This window comes from Cyprinodon tularosa, unplaced genomic scaffold, assembly GCF_016077235.1.
Source record: "Cyprinodon tularosa strain WSP-4 unplaced genomic scaffold, ASM1607723v1 ctg15, whole genome shotgun sequence".
Taxonomy (NCBI): domain Eukaryota; kingdom Metazoa; phylum Chordata; class Actinopteri; order Cyprinodontiformes; family Cyprinodontidae; genus Cyprinodon; species Cyprinodon tularosa.
Genome location: NW_024038331.1, coordinates 2,068,898 through 2,085,431, shown reverse-complemented (window position 1 = coordinate 2,085,431; position 16,534 = coordinate 2,068,898). Strand labels below are relative to the sequence as shown.

Here is a 16,534-nt window from a genome sequence, read left to right as displayed (position 1 = left end):
TGACCTTGGTTGTTTAAAAATCTTCTGAAGAGGATGCTCTGTTTTCCATAATTTCCTGCACTTGATGAAGAATTCTTCTTTTAGAAATCTCTAGAGGTTCTAGAGGAGTTCCTAGAACAGAGCTGGCCTTCTTTATTGGCCTGTTTAGCTTTTTTAAGCTCTAATACTGTTACCCCAGCAGAGGAAGAGATCACACTCTCCACAACAGACTTATAGAAGATATGTAGCATCTTGCTGCAAAGGCTAAATGACCTAAGCTTCCTTACGAAGTGCAATCTGCTCTGTCCCTTCTTGTAGATGGCGTCATAGTTGCATCTCCAGTCTAGTTTGTTGTCCAGGTGAACACCAAGGTATTTATATACCACTTCCTCGACAGGGTTCAAATTTTTCACATTTCTTCTGAAATCTACAATCATCTCCCTTGTTTTGTTGACATTTAGAACTCAAGAGTTTTTCCACACCATACCACAAAGCAGTTCACCAGCTCTCTGAACTCAGCTTCATGCCCATATTTAATGCATCCAATGACTGTGAAGTATTTCTGCAGATGAAAGACCTCAATCTTGTACTGAAAGTCAGAGGTGTGCAGAGTAAAAAGGAATGGTGAGAGTACTGTCCCCTGTGGTGCTCCTGTGCTGCTGACTACTTTATTGGACAGCTGAGCCTTTAGTCAAACTGTGGTCTGTTTGTCAGGTAGTCTTTGATCCAGGCGATTGCTGATGCCTCCGCCTGAGTTTTCTGGAGTTTACCACAAAGTAAGTCATGCTGAATTGTATTAAATGCATTGGAGAAATCGAAGAACGTGATCCTGACAGGGCTGACAGTGGGTTTGTTGAAGCTGGTGTATGATGGCATCTCAAACTCCACAGCGATAAATATCCAAAAAGGAAAAGAATGTTGGTGAAAATCCCTCCAGTTTCATAGCATTCAGCATCACAGACTTAAAACATCGGAAAAAAGAAACTGATCCATTATTAGAGGGATTAAATTTCTCTTAAAAGAGAATATCAGAGGCAAGCTAGCAGAGCCAACTACACTCTAATGCAATTGTGCCTTTCAAGACTTCCGTTAGATATGCTAACACAACTGACACTTTTAGGCTTAAAATGAAGGATAAACGACTGAATCACTGCTGTCTGCCGATGGTGTTTCCTGCTAAGTATCTAGACTTTACGTTTATGTTGATTCTGTAATGCCACAGGCAATCTGAGAACATTATGTGACTTGGCTTCACCTCATGCTGTTTGCTTGACGTGTAAATCTGCAGCTTAGAGGAGTCGCACTACCATGAAAACACAGCAGAAGTTGTAGATTTCAGCAGCACTGCAGGAAATCCCCCAAAGAGGTTTGTTCTGATGGAAGCTGTGATTTAATAGGAGGATGCATGGTGATGGGAACTGGGGTTGTCAGATAGACATACGTTAGAGCATCTCGAGAACTCGTGTTTCCTCCTGCCACAGAGCCTTGGAAAAATATTCCTACACCTTATCTGTTTGAGGAAGGAGCATCTCTGAGCTGGAATTGTAGGTCTTAACATTGACTAGGCTGTTATAAAGCTCTATTGTATGTTAAAGGCTTTATCCATCTTCCTATCAGCTCTTACCACCTTCCCTCTCCCTGCTGAAGATGAGTTGAGGTGGTCAATAAAATCTTTTTACATTTATTTTATGTAGGAGTTAAATCTAAACCCACTTTACAGCTATTTACTGCTATTTCAAATTGCTTTATCTTATAAAATTAAAATATGTGCTTCCATATTCCATATTATTTTGGGGTGCAATATTTTTAATAAGTTACAGTAGTGTCAATATGTTGCAGGCTTGTACAACGTATATCATTTAGATACATTTTAGATATATTTATTTTTCCATAAGACGTTTTACCCGTTGGACCAGTCTTAGTTCTTTCTTAAAAGGGAAAATAAATGGTTGCACTCACAAGTTTAACCTTCAGCTGTTTATTTGTTTGATAGCATGACTGTAAATTGCTCCACATGTATGAAGATATTTATATTCCTATGTCACCTAATCCTGCCCAGTGCCTGAGATCAAAGTTCCTCTTCATTATTTTGTATGTGTGTTCTATGTAATTGAGGAAGTTCTATTTATATGCATTTTTACTTTTTCACCAACTTTTAAAGACTATATCTGAAAATGTTATGACCAAGAGTATTACTATCAATTATTACACATTTTTGAACAGTAGTAAAATACTTTTTGAAATAAAATGTTGACTTGCCTGTGATTATTTACCTGATTTTGGGGATTATTTTGCACTAGCCAAACCCCACCAGGGGTCTGCGACTTCCAGAGCTGCAATGGGATCTTCAGATCTTCTACAAGGGCTTTTGATTTTTAAAAGGATTTTAAATATAGATATAATAAAACTTGCAGTTTTTGGTAGTTTAAGATAAATATCAGATTAATACTATTAACTTAGGTTTAAGTGTGGGTGGTTAAAATATATATATATATATATATATATATATATATATATATATATATATATATATATATATATATATATATATATATATATATATATATATATATATATATATATATATATATATATGAACATATAACTGTGGTAAACCCAAAATGAAATAGTAATTAAATTGAGAAAACATAACTAAAATGGGAAATGTATAAAAGTATGATAAAGTTAGTGCTGTGTTTAAAACTGTTTTAAGAGACATACCTGTTATGGAAATTGCTGGAGCTTAAACAGTTCTAAGTTTAGCAGGTATTTAAATAATTTCTGTTAACTACAGTATGAAGGATTACCTCATTGGCAGCAGAAATAATTGTCCGTTTCCTGCATTAATTAAGAAAGAGTTTATTTAAACACTTTGTTAGAATACTGTGAAAATCTAGTAATTTCATTTAAGGGCACGGCTGCTCACTATCACCTCTCAATCCAATAAATGGACAACTGCACTTTTTCTCCCTAATTTTATCATGAACTACTTGATTATAAATATACAGAAACTATATCCAACTGATGTTAACACTGCTTTAAGATGCTGTCTTGCTAAAATTAATTTTCTCCTTTATCTTTATAAAAAGGTTTCCAGGTGGGAATCTCATTTTAAGTGTCTTATTGTACTATCTTATTTCTGTCAGTAGATGGCGCAGTTTCACACCAGAAATAACCTAAAATTGACAAAATGACTAACTCCAAAACTTCTCAGATATAAATCCACATAAAAAAACAAGAAAACAAAAAAACTGTGTAAATAACTTCTGAATAACCATCTCTGAAATATAAACACATTCTTATTCAATTAGGTAAACACATTTGACATTATTTATGGTTTAGAGAGTATAAATTAAAGTGAAATCTGCAGGAACTTAATGCTGTTCAGCTCTGTGTTGCAGGCTGCACAATGGAAGGCAAAACAAAGTCAGACAGAGCCCAGCCTGCTCAAGTGTCCTTGAGCAAAACACTAAATCCCTGCATGGCTGCTGATTCCCTGTGGGGGGGCCAATGGTGGTGTTTTTCACCTCCAGGCCTCTGGAATTTACAACATTCTGCACTATATGTGACTCCTGGACATTGTTTGGTAACATAAAGACATAAGCAGCTTCTCATCTCCCTGCATGCTCCACTTGTTCCTTCGTCAGGGATAGGATGGTTTCTGTGTCACCTGTTGAGTTTTTAATCAGTTTCCCTTAATCCATAAAGCTTTACTTGGTAATATCGACTTTCAGGTATTAGAGGTCTCAAAATATAGTCAACTGATTAGGCTGCAGCTTCCCTTTGAAAAACTTTGGTTGATCTCTAAAAGACACAAAGATTTCCAGGACAAACTCACTGCTATTCTTTATATTAGAATTACATGCTTGTTGCCTAAAAAAAAGAATAACTCAGAAGAATGTGTCCCCTTTGATATGAAGTTCAAAGAGCCTTATAATTATACCGGAAATGTTAAAAAATATGTCATCCAGATTAAAGGTCTTACCATGAGCCCAATTCAGATTTCTACCAAAGTCCATCTTTGTATTTATGAATTTATTTTAGGGGTGAAACATTTAGATTAATTTAGATTAATTTTTATTAATCCATTGTTAAAATAATCGTAATTGATTAATCGTTATTCAATTAAAGATTTACGAGACTGTGGAGACTCTAAAATGTGCCTTTGAATGACAGAGCAACCCATCTTGAGCAGCAATTGTACAAAAATTGTACAAAAAAATATGTTAATATTTTACATTTAAGATAAAAAAAAATTCATCTGTCAGTATTTTCTATCCACAACTCCTCAAGTGGAAAAGTTATAGTTTCACCTGGTTTAATTTAGAAAAAAAAATCTTCTTTAAATAACCTTTTATCTGACTATTAATCATTTCATTGAAAATAAAAAATCAACAGATTAATCGATTTGCAAAATAATTGTTGGTTGCAGCCCTAAGTTTTTATTTTATTTTTTTTTATACTTCCTGCACTTTGACAAAAATTCCCAGGGCTTTTGGAACAAACAGGCCCACAGCATGACAGATTCCCCATCATACTTGTTATTAAAACCTTAACCTTAGTCTAACCTGGCCAAAGATTTCAGTTAGAAATTACATCTGTCAAGGTCGACATTTGTTAAGTCTTACGTTCAGGCTTTTCTTTGGCATTCCTCCCAAACAATCGTTAGTACACACAATAAATGGTGTCTAATAATAGGAAGACCTGGTGACCACAAGTGGCCAGTCTTTGCTGTAGTCCTCCAACAGTAAATTTGCAGACTTATTTTTCTTATCCCTGCAACCATGGATTCTTGAGAAAGATAAATATAGTTCTTCATTCAGCCTGGTGCTCAGCGGGCAAAACAAACTAAATGAAAAAAAAAAAACTCTGTGTTCTCTCAGACATAGCCCTGGGAAACAGACAATCCTGAATTAATAGTTAAAAGTTCCAGGAATATCTAATTAACATCAAACTGTGAAGTATAAATGCTATGAAATGTTCCACTTGGACTTTTTTAAATTAATAACTATGTCAGTTATTGCTAAAAAAATTTTTTACATCAATTATTTCTTAACATTTACTGTTTGTTCTATTGGTTTGTCGGAAATGATGTAACTGCTATGAAAGATATAATCATGGCAACATTTATATTGTAAACATTTACTAAAGGTGTTTCCTTCAGCATGAAGGGAGAAAGAAACTCTTGTTAGTTTAGTTCTTTTTAAAGAACAAAACTTATATTTACCTCATGTGAACTTTGTGAATATGACTGAGTTAGTGTTACTGCAGAAAAATAAAGAATGTGTTGAATATCAGAAATAAAAAGGATCCCTCAAAGCAAATGGCCAAGTGTTTTCCTTGTAAAAAAAAGTCTGTTTAAGTCCATATTTCAAGTAGGGGCCATTCTAACCTTTAAGAGTTGTAGCTCTATACTTTTTTCCCTCTCACTCATACTCTTTTCTTTTTTCAAGCTTGTTCAAAAACATGTAAATTTCAGGGGGAAAAAAAAACAACTCTTCATACTAATGCAGGTTACTAATAAGTTTTTTTGGCCAACCCTGCTAAGTTTTGGTATTTTAGCAGCCCCCCGCTAGCTTAAATTTATTAGATTGAAAAATAAACTGTCCTGTTTGTTTTTTCTGGTCCATCCTGCAATAGTAGGAATCACCTTACTTATGCAGTTTGCTTTGAGATTAAATGTGCTTGTTTCATAACATAGTAAATTAAATTTACTGTTTTGTTATGTAGAAATATGTGTTTAATTTCATTGCAGTCTATTTGTTTATTTTTCCTCTTTTTCATTTAAATTTGTGTTTATGTTTACTGTTGTAATATACAAAAGTATAGTTGATTTAAGCACATTTTTGAATATATCCATCCGTTTTCTGACATGCTTAATCCAAAGTGGGATCTCCAGCTGTCTATGGGCAAGAGGGCGGGGTACACCATGGACGGGTTGCCAGTATTTTTGAAAAAAAAAAAAAAAAAATAAAATAAAATAAATAAATAAATAAATTTTATATATATATATATATATATATATATATATATATATATATATATATATATATATATATATATATATATATATATATATATATATATATATATATATATATATATATATATATATATATATATATATATTTCCTCTTTTTCATTTAAATTTGTTTTATGTTTATTGTTGTAATATAGAAAAAAAAGTTAATTAAAAAATGTTTTGAATATATATATATATATATATTCTTTTTCATTTATATATATATTCTTTTTCATTTAAATTAGTTTTTATGTTTACTGTTGTAATATAGAAAATTATAGTTGATTTAAGTACATTTTTGAATATATATATATATATATATATATATATATATATATATATATATATATATATATATATATATATATATATATATATATATATATTCCTCTTTTTCATTTTAATTTGTTTTTATATTTTGTGTTTTAATATACAAAAATGTAGTTGATTTAAGTAAATTTTTGAATATATATATATATATATATATATATATATATATATATAATCCATTGTCAGTGTTATCAAAAATTACATAAATAAATAAAAGCGTCAGTCGACCAACCAAAACGTCGCGGGGACGTCATACAATAAGCTCCGCCTCCTTATGCAAAGCACTCCGTGTCGTCGACGGAAGCCAGGCGCTGCGTCTAGTCCTCCGACAGATATTCCTTTAAAGGCGCATTTAAAGCTGTGGCTTTAGTCGTAGCAGCAGTGGACAGCCTGTGCAGAAACAAGCTTCTGCTGCAGAGCCGGAGGAGCGACGGTCCGACATCCCGGGGGACGACAAAACGGAGCCAGGTGCCTGTCAGCGACCCGGCGAGGTGAGCGCGGTGTCCGGTTAAAAACAGCAACAACAACAGCGGTGAGGGGACGGAGTTAAAGCCCCGCTGCTCCTGCTGCTGCTGCTGCTGGTTGGCTCCGACAGCCAGGATACACAGCAGCATCTCAGGTTGCTGCTGGAGGAGGGGAAGGAAGAGTTCATAGGATATGTCAGGTTGCATAATTAAAACCCGCATTTATTAGAAAGAAATGCATTATTAGAATATGATGAAAACTATTTTTTTTGTTAAAGGGGTGGTCCCATGACTGTTTGCACAAATGCTTCGTTTATTTCACTGCAGCTTCTTTTGTTATTAACCAGGAAGACGCGGTTTAACCCAGCAGAGACTGGCTGAAGATGAAAAGTCTATTTGCTGTGAATGAGGGATTTCCTGCATGACAACAGCTTATTTTATCTAAAGATATCTGGAGATGGTTCCATGAAGTTTGCTCCAATTCTGCCGAACAGATTTTACATGGAAATCTGTGATCTTATGTATCTTATGTTATGCCTCTATTGATAACAGCAAACTTCCTTATATATTGTGAGAAAATGCTCACTTGATTTTTTATTTTTTATTTTTTTTTTACTGAGCTTAGTTAAAAAATACAGAATGCACGTTTGGAGACCTTTTTGTTTTGTTTTAGGTACGCTAAACTAAATGGGTTGTGTTTTTTTTTTTTTTTTTTTTTTTTTTTTTTTTTTGGTTTTATTAAATGGATCAACAAAGTTGAGGATGATCATTAGTTGGAAGATAACCATGAATCCAAGATGTGGGACATGTTTACTCAGCTTAAGTCTTTTATCTTTTTATTTTTGAACATTCTTCTTTACAAAGCCTTCCATGTTTCTTACAACTGAATGGAGAGTCTCTATGAACACTAATTTCAAAGCCCTACTTTATGTTAGATTTAGGTCTTTACTTTGAGTAGGCCGTTCTTACAAACTATGGGGTTTTAGGGTTTGGAGTTCCACTGTAGTGCCGGCTCTATGTTTTGGGTTGTTCTGCTAGATGGGGAACCTCCACCTTTGTCTAAAGTATTTTGGAGCCTCTAATGGGTTCCTATCTATCCATCACTCACCATTGCGATGATGCTCAGTGTTAGTATTTTGTCTGAAGGCCCAATTTAGTGGTCTCTTTCAAAAGCATCCTCTTTCTCAAGTTTTTTTTTACGTCCAATGACTTGTCTTTTTTCCACTTTTCCAGATAGGGAAATATTGTAAAGGGCCTGAATTATGTGTGATGATCTCCCCCACCTGAGCTATTGAATCCTGCAGCTCCTCCAGTGCTACCTTTATACCAGGTTTCCTCAGGTGTAGTGTCCTGCACATTGAATCAAATTGCTGAATCTCCTCCTAAAAATGCAGTCAAGTCATCTAAAAGGTGCACTGACCCTTGAGGAAGCCTCCTTTGGATTTTTGATGCTCCTCCTTTTCAGTCATTATAATTATCTACAATTGCTTTTTTTCATTCGCTGAATACAAAAGCATACTGCACTATTCAGATTTTAATTTTTCCTATAAGTTCAACCCTGTGTCATTATGTTTTTCCTGTCAGAAGGAAAAAATTCCCCACTAAACGCCTACTGTACGTCCACAGGTGTCTACATAACCCTTTAAATCCAAGGAGCCATTTCGACCCGAGTCCGACTGATTAAAAGTTGTTTAGAGACGCAAATTTTTACATAAACTTATATTAAAACACAACTTATAATTGCTATTTCATATCTGCCATAAAGTTGTCTCATATAGTCTCATAAATAAGAGGCATGGATTTACTTTGATAGGGTATTATTTGATGTAAAAGTACAATAAAATGTATAATTTGCGACATAATACGAAGACATATACCTCTTTATGCCATTCTGTTGTAAAGAATATTCTTTAAAAAAAAAACACTTAAGCTTCTAAAAGTGGTATTTGTTATTATACTACATTAGCTGGTTCTTTATATTATTTTTTTATCTATTATTAAAGTCATTGTAGAGGGTCTAAAGAGCCAGATGCGGCTATAGAACCTCGGTTGTGGACCCCTGACCTATTTGTTTTGGCTGTATTCTATTAAATGTTTTTTTTTTTTTATGAATTAAATCCTGCTGTGAGGGAGGAAAGATACAAAAAGCCATAAATTCTTTTGTTTTGTTCTATTTTTCCCCTGTATTTTCTCACAGAGAGCAGGTTCAGAGGTGTGTGTTTGGTGCCATGTTGATGCGAAGTCTCACCTTTTTTGCTTTTGTCGTTTTGCTTTTGATTTAGGCTCCACTGCAGGGCTTTACTGATACAGCCTGGACCAAAGGACCAACATCTCGGGGACATTAATGAAGCTTTCAATGCCTTTTGGTGAGTCTTTCTTTAGATTACTATCACACATTAATATGACCCACTTTACTAAGTGTTGTTATAAGTTGGTAATGTAAATCTAGACAATGCCGTGCAGCATTGCTTCATTGTGACATGTCATCGTCTTTTGTTATGGAGCCACCTGACTGGTTCTACAGAAGGAAAAAACACACACTGTGGAAACTCCTTGCTTTTAAATCTGTCAAGACTCCAAGTTTCGTTGCATTGCAGTTCAGGTCTTGCTTTGTGTGTGTGTGTGTCAGTGTGTCAGCAAGAAGCTGATTTATGCTGAAGTGAAAGCGGTCGACTTCCTCTTGATGAGGTCTTTGCTGACTGCCGACTGCTGCTGCGTCAGCATTAGGTTATTACCGACTTAGAACAGGCAACCAGTGGTCACAAGCTGGAAATGTCACATGAACACACAACACATACATGCTTATGTATTGTGGATGCACACCATGACCTTTATAAGCCAAAACATGTTGAAATTTGTCAGTTAGGACACAGAGCCACTTGTATTGTCTTAGATATAAAATCAGACCTAAATATCAGCTCATTTGTTGTCATTTGAAACTATATTTTCACATTATTGCAGCAGGTTTATTAAACATGGAGCCACCCGTATTCTGTTGAGTTTACTTGCTTTGAATGTAAAGGCTGATTAAAATCTATTATTTAGACTGAAGGGAAAAAAATGCTGCAGTCTGGGTCATCACACTCGCTGTAACCCTAGATTTGTTTCCGCACCATGTGAAAATGTTCTGGGTTTTGCTGAAAGCTTACTCAGCGTTCTGATTCCTTAAACAGACATATGGTGTAATGGGAAATTTTAGACTTTTCTGGTCAGGGGCATTTTAATCGGGGGATGGGTCACATACTGTCAGCTCTTCATTTTTGGTGTTGTTTTGTAAAACCTAGAAGTTCAATTTTATACTGGAAAAGGCATTTTTAAGAAGTCCCAAGGTTGATTTAAGTGTTTCATTTAATCATCAAGTTGCACAAATTAGAATGGCAGAAATAAATTTCTTAAATAGAAACCAACAAAAATTTGATGGGATTTTTTTTTTTTTTATATATTCTGGTCGCATAAAAATGATCATATTTCACAAATATTCCAGCAATGGAAACACTTTTTCTGCATCACAAGAGTCACATGATCAGAAGCTGGACCTTACTGCTTTGTAAAAAGATGAAAGAAGACCAGAAGTAGTTTGTGGATGATGGCGCGGCATATTTGGACTCTTTAAGAGACTTAGTATATATTGTATTGTATTTAGTTTGTAACGATGAGCGCAATGAGTACTAGAGCTGTGGCTGAAATATGGATATATTTCATGTTTACATCCACTGCTGCCATGTTGTTTTCTAGAGTGATCAAATAAACAAATGTATTGTACAATTTTATTGTTTTTTATTTAAATGCAATTTTGAAACATTTTCTTTTTGAATTTAGCAGAATATCAACATAATTCTTGTGCACATTTGTAATGGGAACACAGTTAATATGAAGGCATGAGATCGTATCTAAAGAAATGTAAGAAATCCAGAAATTTAGATGCCAAAATCTCCCCCAAAAACTCTAGAAATAATTAACTGTGCTTAATCACATAGAAAACAGGTCAAAATATTCTGTAGTTGAATACAGGTGAGTATGGAACCGCTGTTTCTTGCATGAAACGTGTGACCATCATCTCCATTAGTACGTTTTGTTCTAAGACACCAAGGTATCGTGTTCAGTCATCTATCCCAGTCCATGTTTATCTGAGTTTCTTTTTTTATTATTTATGTACATCAGTGAACAGGCAAAAAGGCTTTGGTTTTGCATTCGGATCACCCTACTGGTCATCATCTTGACTTTACCAGGCTAAAAGGCCTTTTTACATTTGAGTAAATTTCCACCACAGGACCGCAGAATTACAATAACCCAATATTTCTATCTTGGTCTGATTTTCCTGGCATTTGCATCCATTAGCTAAAGCCACAGTTTGCCCAGACAAACGAATAATGCCATGGTATCAGTCAGAAGAAGAGAAACAGAAAATCCATCCATCCATCCATTCTCCATCCCAGCTGGGGTTGCGAGTGGTGCTGGTGCCTATCTGCAGCTGTCTAGGGGTGAGAGGCGGTGTACTCCCTGGACAGGTCGCCAGTCCTTCACAGGGCAACACAGAGACAAACAGGACAAACAACCATTGCAAACTCCATGCAGAAAGCCCCAGGGTGGGGCGTCAAACCCAGAACCTCATTGCTGCAAAGCAGCAGTGCTACCCACTGCGCCGCTAAGCAGCCCATAAGAGAGAAAATTATCAACATTTTATTTGTAAATTGAATTAAGGAATTAATTGTCAATTAGTTCCTGGAAATACACTGAATTTACAAATAAAATGTTCTTTAAAGATGCAGACTGAAGCTCCAAACCATCCATCCATTTTCTGTCACACTTATCCCAGCTGGGGTCGCGAGGGGTGCTGGTGCCTATCTGGACAGGTAGCTGCAAACCAGAGATCTATAATTATTTTGTATCATTAATTCAGTTTTTAATCAGTCTTTAAATGTAAGGCAAAACAACACATTTCTAAATTTTCCCAAAGTATTGCTAAAATCTAATCTGGTATCCTTGTAATTCTGTGACTTGAATGTTAGACCTCTTAAAGCACATTTTTTGGAGGCATGTTCTGTTTTCTCATTTATGATGCAAACTGGTTAAATGGAACAAGTGTGTTCCATTAAGTTACTTTAAGGATTTTTGTATGTGTTAGACTGACCATCTTGGGCTGAAAGCTCGATAATTAACACACAGGAAGTAATTATAAGATGAACTGTTCAATTATACCAAATGAATGTAAAAAGTAAAGATCTGTAAGCAATAAGTTGCGCTGTTAACTTTTTAGTGCCATCATTTATTTGAGTTTAAAATTTTCCTGATATATCCTCAAGAAAAATGAAAAGGCAGCAGACGTAGTGAAAGTCAAAGGGAGTTACTTTTTATTCACTCTTACTTTAATGCCCAAGGCAAACCATGAACAAACAGCATAAAAAGCTTATGCAAATGCATCCTGGCTGCAGGTACATTTAGATTCTGCAGCACAAAATCCGCGTATTGCTCTATCAGAGAGCTGTTTTCTTCCTATATGCATGTAAACTTATGATCACATGTAAAGTTTCTCCCCTTAAACATCTACAGTCAATATGTTTCTGTCCTTCTGGTTCATTTCCAATATAACAAGTTCATTCTAACAAGGTTATACTCAATACATAATCAGCTAATGGCTAAATGAGCCCCTTTTTGGACGAGATGGCCACAAAGAAAGATCTGGTTTTGTGCAATGCATCTTGGCTCGCTGTTCTTCATTTGGGCAAAGCATGCACACCACACCCTCTGCCTGCAGACTTATCTCTCCAATGTATGCTGTTTACTGTCTCAGTTAGTTTCAAAATATATAGATGGATAGATATTACCTTAAAAATGTCTAAGCCTCTTTGCTTGAGAATGCAGTTAAACTTGTATTGATGTTTGAGATGGAAGATATTCTATGTTGCTTTAATTTCTGCCCATGAACACTTTGCCGTCGTTTTATATTGTAGATACACAACTCTGATAAATCTAAAGTGGTATACAGAAATAAACCCTTTGAAGAAGGGCTGGGCAATGAATTGATTTTTAATGATTGATCACATTTTCCGATTATGAAGATTTAACTTTTGCAAAGATTTTATTTTTTTCCACCAATGCAGTCCTTTAGCTCAGTGACATCAGGTTATCACTCACAACTGAAAAGCTGGCTCACAGCCTAATACTAATAACAGTTATATATTTAGTGTGTGCAAGATAAGTTTGTCATTTTTTATCATGAAATATAAAGGAGAGAAAAAAAATGGATTAATTGATTTGTTAGGAATAAAACGGAGGCTTACTTTTTTGTTTTACCCAAATCGCCCAGACCTACTTACTTACTTCCAAAAATGTCCTTAAATAAAGAGTTTGCATATTTTGCGTTTGCAGGATGAAAAACGTTACAAAGGGGGTGTTTAGTTGAAGAAAACCAAGAGACCACAATTCCAATTTTGAGAATATTGGAGTTTTCCCTTAAAAACCAAACAGTGCACTGATTGTCTCAGCTCTGTATGTGAACAGAGTTTCTACAGACGACACCATCTGAATGGGTCTGCACTCAGAAAGAGAGAGAGAGAGAGAGGTGCTCTGTTGTCTTGGTGGGGGGAAAAAATGAGGAGAGAGGATACCTGGCCTGGTGCCAGCAGTGTCATTAACACTGTAATGAGACACTCAGAGTGATCGCTGCTCACTTGTTTGCGTTTCTCGCAGTGGTCTTCTTTCTTTCTTCCATTTCTGATCCGTGTCAATGATGGATGTTAAAGTTACAAAAAAATCATGCTGGATGAAAACGCACATAGACGGCTTTAAAATGCTGCTCCACTGCTGTTTGATATTTGGTGTTGAACGTCACCTGACATGCTAGAGTGTATGGTTGAAACCAGATATTGTCATACTGGGTATGTGAAGACTCCTAACCTTTTTTTTCCCACACTGTCAGACATTAAAATATGTCAAACATGTCAAACTTTTCCTGTTTAATGCTATCAGAATTTCAAAAATCCTTTCCGTTGACTAAATGCCAGAATAATGAGATGCATGAAGATTTAAACCTTGTAGACGAGATGATTTCATGGTTTTATAAACCTCTGACGGGTTAAAATAAATGGAGGCAGCTATGTTGTTGTTGTTTTAAGGCAACACTCTTTATGACATCTTGACCTATTTCCTTTAATCCTCTCATAATATCACAAAGACAACATGGACTTCCGCTAGTCTGCTCCTTCCTCGTTTCAGTGTTCAGATGCCTGGTGGTGCCACGAACTCTGTATGAACAGTTATGGTATGAGATGTTAATATCCATTGCAGGAAAATATACCACAAGTAAGAAAGTTACAGAAAAACAAGTTAAGATGCATCTAAATTCAATAGAAAAAAAAGCCAGATAACTTCTAAAGCACAATGAGCTCCAATTATGTAGTATGTTGGTGGTATTGCTGTTTCATTTTTTGATTTTTTTGTTTTTTGCTGCATCATGGACTGATTTCCTGCCCCAATAAGTCAGATTAAGGAGGTAATGGGTCTTCTAAGGACTCTAACATCCCACTAATTTAATCACAGATTGGATTTTTTTGCACAAAGTCAGTGTTTTGTTGTAGTTGGCACAAAATCCTGAGCATAAACCATTGAAAAATGATTTAGTAAGGCGGCCTACAAACCTGATTTACTCTACAGATGTCTGGAAGAAGGGTCCAAAATTTCAGGCAACTATTGTTAGATGTTTGGAGCAGCTTGCCCGGTGTGTTTAAGGCCGATTTAAAAACTTTGATGGGCTTTATCCATGTCTGAATCCAGTTGATGTAGTGGATTGCACTGGTGTTGGTATCCAGAACCTCAAACTGTTTTGTTGCCTGGCAGAGGGGGGAAGAAAGGATGTATGAGTTAAAACAAATTGAAAGGCTTTAATCATTAAATGTTTGTTTGTCTTCTGGGGCATTTTTATAAAAAACATTTAGATATCAATATATCAATAAACCTTTTGATTTTCTGCATTCCTTTTACCCTTTTTCATCTGTTAAAATATGGTACAATACTCTCCACCAAGCTTTTGCAACCTGACATCATTTGGGCCGGTCTAAATATTTCGTTTTGATTTTCTTCCCTTTAACTGTCCTGTTGAGCATTTCCTAGTCCAAACCGACCTTACTTAACATCAGGCACTAAGGAAATTCATAGAAAAAAATAAAAGTATGTTGCTTTATTCACTGGCACGTTTTATGCCACCTACTGTACCTCAAAGCCTAGCAAACAAGTTCTGTTTTTCTAGATCTAGATCACATTAAGGTTTGTTTACAAACCAAGGTCAAATATTGTAAATTGTCATTCTCACTTGTTGATCAGGAAAACAGAATAAAGGAGAAACCTAAATAAATAGATGTTATTGATTTTATTCGTATGTTTCTCTATAAGGGACATTCTCATCAGTATGTATTAGTTTAGTGTGCAGGTCAATGAGTTTGGTATGGTTGATTTCATCTGGCTTTTTTTTTTATCAGCATCAGGCATGTGTGCAGGATTGAGTAAGGCTGCAGGTTGGTGTGTCTTGCTGTGGAATATTCCACCAGACAAGTGGGCAGGGTTTTAAAAACTTGCCACCTTCGAGGTTTAACGCTTCTTCAAACAGGTCTGCACATGCCGTCCCCGTTTTGCTTGGCTCACTGTCACTCCTAATTTGAAACAATTATGTTATTTGCACGACAAGAAAACCAGTTTTGTTCGGATTTTTCAAGAGTGTGTTTTCTGTGAGTAATATCCAGCTTTAGGGAAGTTTCTCTTTAGAAGACGGTGAAAGAATTTGAGACGGAGTATGACTTGATTTCAGAAAAATGAACGGCACAAAGAGAGTTGATCTGCATGGAAAATTTTTGTCTCATTCTAATTACTTTTTTTTTGACTCCCATGTGACTCAAACCTCTAAGGTGGATGAGGAAGACACCCACGAAGAGGGAACCCCCCCTAATCCCTACCTACAGTGTCTGAAAGACGGGATGCAGGTGGAGGCTACTGTCATATATGTAATGTTAGGTGTTTAAATCAGAAAGGGCCACAGGGGATTGTGGTGAGGTTGACACTGGAGGAGTATGACTGCAGGGCAGAAGTAGGCCAAGGCTACTGTTAGCGGCAGGACTAACCTCTAGGGCGCCCTGGTTTGAAAACATGCAGATCTGCAGGAGTTCCTTCAGCATTCATACAGGCTGTGTTCATCAGTTCCCCTGCAGCTTGTTAAATAAAGCTTTTTGGGTCAATGGATTAGACAAAACGGTGCTAAATTCACGAGCCACTCCACACCACGTTGACATCTAGTGTCTAGACAGATAAACAGACCCTCCAGATTAAAATAACAGTTTGTGTGTGAGGTCAGCGTCCTCAAACTGCCTGCAACGCACTGATAATCTGTCAGACATGCATAAACATCCGAATATGCTCTGTTTCAAACATTAAGCGGCATCATTGTGAACTGCTGCATCCGAAACCTGGAAGACCTCATTGAAATGTTATTTAAAGAAGTCGCCACAAGATCAACTAGACATCTGTGGTTTAGCATGCTGTGTGTTGTGCTAACTAATCTGCCTGTGGACTGATTACAGTTGCTATCTAGGGCAGCCAGAGTGCTAACTAACCTGCTTATTAACTAGCAGAACTAAAAGTATTGACTAGAATGACTAAGCCTTTCGTGGCAGACAAAAAAGCTTCTGGTCAGCTGTTTCAAGTGAAGGTGCATGGGATATATACAGTATATAGAGTAAACTTCTTTGTTTTG

The 16,534-nt window shown here is 35.9% G+C and overlaps 1 protein-coding gene across 1 annotated transcript in view; it reads left to right on the top strand.

Moving 5' to 3' along the window:
* Positions 1 to 6,625: 6,625 nt before the first annotated feature.
* Positions 6,626 to 16,534, top strand: part of LOC119779655 (solute carrier family 45 member 4) — a 56,540-nt gene continuing 46,631 nt past the window's right edge. Inside the window, exons 1-2 of the mRNA XM_038279386.1 lie at positions 6,626 to 6,822; positions 9,078 to 9,161. The gene's annotated coding sequence lies outside the window, so the exon portion shown is untranslated. The remainder of the gene's footprint in view (positions 6,823 to 9,077; positions 9,162 to 16,534) is intronic.